Source organism: Eumetopias jubatus, unplaced genomic scaffold (assembly GCF_037043125.1).
Source record: "Eumetopias jubatus isolate StellerSeaLion01/CBP00866 unplaced genomic scaffold, mEumJub1_p1.0 scaffold_5, whole genome shotgun sequence".
In the NCBI taxonomy this organism is placed as follows: Eukaryota; Metazoa; Chordata; class Mammalia; order Carnivora; family Otariidae; genus Eumetopias; species Eumetopias jubatus.
Genome location: NW_028274811.1, coordinates 122,708,457 through 122,715,868, shown reverse-complemented (window position 1 = coordinate 122,715,868; position 7,412 = coordinate 122,708,457).

The following is a 7,412-nucleotide window of genomic DNA, read 5'->3' as shown; positions in this document are numbered from 1 at the left end:
TAATATGAGTGCTCCTTCTATTAACATTCTTATGTGTGTATTTTGGTGAACTTATATATGCATTTCTGTTGGGTATTATCTAGGACAGGAATGGCTCAGTCATGGGAGGAGGTAGGCAGAATACTAAAAATGGCCTCCTGGATCCAATGCCTAATGAAAGGGAGATATCCAGATGGGTTTTATCACAGACAGATCTCCAGATGGGCCTAATCTAATCACACCAGCCACTTTAAAAGCAAGAGATTTTTCTCTTGCTGGGAACAGAAGATGAAGTCAGAGAAATCTGAAGCACAGGGCAGACTTGCTGCATCATGGCTGGCTTGATAATACAGGGGTCCACACGCAAGGACTGAAGAGTGGCTTGTAATAGCTGATGGTGGCCTCAAGCTGACAGCAAGGAAACAGGACCTTAGTCCTACAGCCTCGACAACTGAAGTTTTGCCCTCAACCTGAATAATCTAGGATGTGGATTTCTCTCCAGCGCCTCCAGATGAGGTCTCGGTCCTCCCAACAGCTTGATTTCAGCCTTGTGAAACCCTGAGCAGATAACCCAGCCATACTGTGTGGGGCTTCTGACCCACAGAACTATTAGCTAATGATGGTTTTGTTTTAAGCCACTAAATTTGGGGTAATGTGTTACTCAGCAATAAAAAACTAATGCATAGAGTTTGCATGTATTTGTTTTAGTAGATGCTGCTAACAGTTCTTCAGAATACCAGTTTATATTCTCACCAGCAGTGTATGAGAGTTCTAGGTGCTCTATAAAATCAACACATGTTGGGGCGCCTGGGTGGCTCAGTCGGTTAAGTGTCTGCTTTCAGTTTGGGTCATGATCTCAGGGTCCTGGGATCAAGCCTTTTGTTGGGCTCTCTGCTCAGTCGGGAGTCTGCTTCTCCCTCACACTCCTCTCTCTCTCTCTCTCAAATACGTAAATTAAAAAAAAAAAATCAATACATGTTGCTTTTAGTGTAGTCACAGAATATAAAGCACCCAGTAGAAATTTGCCTATTTAGTGTCTATTAATCATTAATGAAATAAAACTAAAAGTGAAATGTAGCATTTCTCATGTAAAACAAAGATGATTTTAATAAATTATAATATCCACTTCTCAAATTAGGCCAAAAACATGTGCAGCTCAAATTTTAGCAATTGGTCATTCAATGGAACTAGTAATGATTATTTATTATTTAATGTGACTGATTGATGGCAAAATGATAGCAGTTGTCTTTTTTCATAAATTAAATGCTGTAATAGAAAAATTTTAAAAAATTCTACACCTATTTCATTCAACTGGTTTCACTGCTCTTTGCTGTGTGTGTGTGTGTGTGTGTGTGTGTGTGTGTGTGTGTGTGTGTGTGTGAGATATATTGGATAACCTCTTGTTTTTGTTTTTTTTTTAGATTTTATTCATTTATTTGACAGAGAGAGAGCATGAGCAGGGGGAGCTGCAGGCGGAGGGAGAAGCAGGGTCCCTGCTCAGCAGGAATCCCGTTGTGGGACTCGATCCCAAGACTTTGGGATCATGACCTGAGCCAAAGGCAGACACTTAACCAACTGAGCCACCCAGGAGTCCCGGATAACCTCTTTTTAAATATCAAGGATATATTATGGAAAACTTCCACAGGGACTCTGAAGAAAGACTATACTTTTTTCTAAATTTAACATCATTTGGCCATTGGTGTTTTTATCTTTTCTTTTGATACTTTTCTTATTCAGTGTTCTAAATACCTCCTAGTCCTTTTGACTATATATAATTACTCTAGGAATTACAAAATACATACTGATTTTTCCCAGTTTGTTTAGAATCAGTATTTTACCACCTAATTGGAATGTGGAAATGTTACCACTATAACTTCTCTCCTTTATGTGTCAGCTTTTTTATTTCCTCTATGTACACGAAAACTCCCATCAAAGAATGTTCTATTTTGTGCTTTCAACCACTGAACATGTTTTACAAAATTCAAGAGGAGAAAAAGTATTATATACACCTAGATATTTTCCCTTTGTTCCCCTTTCTTCACTCCCGCTGTTCCAAGTTTCCTTCTGGTATCATTTCCCTTCAATCTGAAGAACTTCCTTTAGCAATTCTTTTAAAGCAGGTCTGCTGCCAACAACTACTCCTAGCTTCCTTTCATCTGAGAATGTCTCTCATTCCCCTCAAGTGCTGAAGGACATTGTCACCTCTACCAGATTCCGAGGGGACAGCTCATTTCTTCAGCACTTTAAAGATGGCATTGCCACTTCCTTCTGGTATAGGACAGATTGGGGATGAGCCCAGAATTTCATAAACAGCTTTACAGCAAGGCCTTCCTGAATGCCTCCTCTTTATTATCTGCCAAGAACTTTCCAGTTCCACAGGCTGCCCTTTCCAGACTTCCAACCAGAAACTGCCCCTTCCCACCCAGTTCAGGGTTATACACAGCAGGAAGGGAGAGAATGAAAACATAAACATAGCAGGTCCAGTGACACATTCTTGAAGCCGCAGCTGGATTGAAGGAGGGGACGCTTCACGACCTTCTAGGTTTTGGCTGGTTTCTGACTTGCCAGTTGTACTTTCTGGAGCTAATTTTATGATTTAAAATAGCATACTGTATATAGGAGTATGTTACCTTCTTATTTGTATGTTTACCACATACTTTGATATTTAAAGTGTTATGTATTGGAAAGGCCACTTATATTTCTAGAACAAAGTAGATTTTTTTTTAAACTTTTTTTATTGTTATGTTAATCACCATATATTACATAATTTGTTTTGGTGTAGTGTTCCATGATTCATTGTTTGTTCATAACACCCAGTGCTCCACGCAGAATGTGCCCTCTTTAATACCCATCACCGGGCTAACCCATCCCCCTCCCCTCCTCCCCTCCAGAACCCTCAGTTTGTTTTTCAGAGTCCATCGTCTCTCCTGGTTCGTCTCCCCCTCTGACTTACTCCCCTTCATTCTTCCTCTCCTGCTATCTTCTTCTTTTTCTTTTTTCTTAAAATATGTTGCGTTATTTAGAACAAAGTAGATTTTAGGCAACCTTTTTTTTTCCTTCAAGGAAAGAATGTTTTTCTCCAAAGAAAAATTAATAGCAATAAAAAAATAGGGGGTGAAAAAGCTCTTGCCACTGCCATTCCTCCCAAGATAATGGAGGGGAAAAAAGGGGGAAAAAATCCAAGAAATCTCCCCAACTGTCTCTGAGTTTTAGGAGTTTCCTTTTCAATTTCTTGAGCTGGAACTAGAGAGATCTTTGTCTTCTTCACAGTGCTTATTCTGGATTGTGCAATGTGCTGAGTTCCAGCTAGGGCATACCAGGGCATACCAATGGCAAACGCACAGCTGGCTCAGTGGTCCTTTGAATGCTGGTGTTCTTCCCCAATCTGCCTTCTTATATTTACTTCTTAGAGTTCTCAAATAGCTGGCCATCCATGCATTCTGTCCAGGTTTTATAATTGAGTTCAATGGAAGATAAAGGGGCACTGACTCCATCTTGTCCAGAACCAAAAGTCTATAACTTGTATTTTCTACTTATGGTATCTTTCTGTATAAAAACTATCTTTTGTTTTTAAATTTTAAGTAAGTAAGTCTTAAGCAAGTAATTCTATCTTCTCCTTTATGTCTTCAGAATATAGTATTAGTGTATGTTTTCCATCACAATTTTTAAGCACCTTCTCTTTTCTTTTTTTCTAATTTACTCATAAATTTAAAAAATACAGATCTTGGGGTGCCTGGGTGGCTCAGTCGGTTAAGCATCTGCCTTTGGCTCAGGTCATGATCCTGGGGTCCTGGGATCAAGCCCCACATCGGGCTCCTGGTTCAGCGGGGAGCCTGCTTCTTTCTCTCCCCATGCTCATGCTCTCTCTCTCTCTCTTTCTGTATCTCTGTGTCTCAAATGAATAAATAAAATCTTTAAAAATAAAAAAATAAAAATAAATAAATACAGATCTTTAATCTACCCAGACTGTATTATATCAATTTTTTTTCTGTCATAAGTTAGTAAGTTGCAGTAATAGATTTTCTAATGTTGAACCATGCTTGCATTTTTGGGATGAACTCACTGTGTCCATGATAAATTTTTCATTCAATACATTATTGTTTAGTTATACATATAAATATATATATTGAATGAGGTAGATTTATAATTTCCCTTTTGTTTATACTATTACCTTGTTTTTGTATCAGAATTATGCTAGACTGTTAGAATGGCTTAGAAAAACAGACCCTTTTTTTGTTATCATTATTAAGAATTCTGAGCAGTTTAAACATTGGATGCATCCTTATTGATCTTTCTCCTCTAACATAAAATACAATAACTGGCATAGAGTAAATATTCAAGAAATGTATGTTCATGGATAAAAGAATGGACGAGTGAACGAATAAATGAATCTATCTATTTTTAATTATTTTTAAAAATTTTTTTTATTATGTTATGTTAATCACCATACATTACATCATTAGTTTTTGATGTAGTGTTCCATGATTCATTGTTTGTGTGTAATACCCAGTGCTCCATGCAGAACGTGCCCTCTTTAATACCCATGATGGGGCCAACCCATCTCCCCACCCCCTCCCCTCTAGAACCCTCAGCCACTCTGGAAAACAGTATGGAGGTTCCTCAAAAAGTTGAAAATAGAGCTACCATATGATCCAGCAATTGCACTACTGGGTATTTACCCCAAAGATATAAATGTAAGGATCTGAAGGGGTATGTGCACCCCGATGTTTATAGCAGCAATGTCCACAATAGCCAAACTGTGGAAAGAGCCCAGATGTCCATCGACAGATGAATAAAGAAGATGTGGTATATATATATTATATATATATATATAATATATATATACACAATGGAATATTATGCAGCCATCAAAAGGAATGAAATCTTGCCATTTGCAATGACGTGGATGGAACTGGAGGGTATTATGCTGAGTGAAATAAGTCAATCAGAGAAAGACATGTATCATATGACTTCACTGATATGAGGAATTCTTAATCTCAGGAAACAAACTGAGGGTTGCTGGAGTGGTGGGGGGTGGGAGGGACGGGGTGGCTGGGTGATAGACATTGGGGAGGGTATGTGCTATGGTGAGCACTGTGAATTGTGTAACTGATGAATCACAGACCTGTACCTCTGAAACAAATAATACATTATATGTTAAAAAAAAAAAAAGGAAGAAGATAGCAGGAGGGGAAGAATGAAGGGGGGGAAATCAGAGGTGGAGAGGAACCATGAGAGACTGTGGACTCTGAATCTATTTATTTTTAAATTACCTTGGCAATTATATCCATTGGAAATACAGCCATCTTACTAGGTTCATATAATCTATCAAGTACTATACTTGGTATTGGATTCCAGAGAAATAAAAGGCATTTCTCAGCCTTCAAAGAGTTTGAGTTGCTTGTTGAAAATCCTAGAGGGGTACCTAAGTGGCTCAGTTGGTTAAGCATCTACCTTCAGATCAGATCATGATCCCAGGGTCCTGGAATTGCTGAGATCGAGCCCTGCATCAGGCTCCCTGCTCAGGCTCCCTACTTTTATTATGTAAGCAAAACTGTGTTATTTTAGACAATAAACTTGGTTCTCAAATATACTATTATAAAAATTAGGAATATAGAATATTCTCTTGAGAAAATATAAAAGGAAAATAATTGTCTATTAAAATATTAATTATACCATTCTAATTGTCACCAAATATGAATTTAAATAGGTAAAAAATTTTCTTTAATCCTGTAAACCATATTACCCAAATGGGAAATAAATAAGAATAACATGAAAATAATTTGAGAACTAGTAATTGATGCACTTTTCATATGAGAATAATTTTATAGCTATGATTAAGGTAATAATATCAAGTAAAATCATTATAAGCACTCTCCAAAATTCATATTAAACCTGAAAAGTTTTGGAAGTTTACTAAAATCTCCAGTATTTTTATAAAAGCTAATAGCTTAAGATTTTTCTTCTGTTTGTTCTTTTCATAAACTCTTTGATTTCTTCCTCAAAAATGAATTTCTGATAGGGAAAAATGGAGCACCATATTCATATCCAGACAAACAGAAACAAATTAACTAAATTGAGTCAGTGACACAGAAGTTAACTTTACAATGTCCTGTGATAGCTACCAAAACTACCAAATAGTGCATGAATGTGCAATTCCTTTAATCTCTGAACTTCCCTTGAAAAAGAGATGGGCAGGATACAATTTGTGTGGCGTGACAGAAGCTTATTGCCTCAAAGTAGTTTTCAATGTAACTTCCTTTAGTGGTATGTCTCAAAAAGAATGGTGTACCATCAGTGCTGCCAAAACAAAGTTGAACAGCTCCTCTGATAAAAGCTGTTAATTGAGATGATCGAAACAGACTCATACAGCTATCCAGCTGCCAAGGCCCCAAAGTCCTATGGGAAAAATAAATACCAGAAACTTCAGAGAGGCGATGCTGGAAATGATTGTTCATGAGCCTCCCTTAGGAGCAGCAGGTGGTAGTCTGGCCAAAGAGCCATTATTGCTTAGAATTCTCTGGCTCTCTCTGTTGTAGGAGAATGAATCATCTTTGACATCTTGGGCAAGGGTACAGATTGTAGATATTCCTTCTGGTAGTCACTGAAATAACTATTCAGGATTAGAGACACGGTTCTGGAAGCTATGAAAGTTTAAAGCTCACACCTTTTAAATATGCTCTGGTCTTCATGTTTCTAGATAATGTGCCCCTTCTCCACTAAGGAGAATGATGGGAGCATCAGAACTTCTGCAGCCTTATATTGCCCAACTGATCCTAAGAGGTTCATCTTAGACCCTCCCCTATTTAGTTTGTGTGTGTGCGTGTGCACGCGTGTGTGTATGTGATTTATGGTATTTCTGGACAAAGTTGACTGAAAGTGCTACTGTGGAACCTGGAAAAATTGTGTTTAGTTTTAAATATACACCCCAAATACGGCATCTGCTAGAGACAGTTCTGACTCTAACAAGAATATTATGACCACCACATACTTGATTCTTAACTTACACAGTGTCCTGTGATGTTCTTGTATTTTCACCTTAAATGGACTTTATGAAAAAGCCATTTTGGAGAATGCAATCTTTGAGATTAGTAAGATTTAACTAAATAAATATCAATAGTTAAACAATTTTCGATTAAAATCCATTCAAATAAATTCATACATAGAGGATGTATTAGATCTTTTCTTGATAATTCCAGTCATTGTTACTCCCACACATTTCTGGACTGTGCTCTAAAACATTGATTTTGTGTAGCCTAGGGGAGGCTGAGAGGGCATTCTCGATGTGACTCCTGTGAGCATTTAAGTCTTTAGTTATTCTGCTTATTATCTCATTGATAAGTAGTCTACTTTCATTCCTTCATATCCTTAAAGTCCTTGCATGTAGATGGCCCTCCACTTTCTTACAGTTGGAGTAAGATATGACCAAAGTT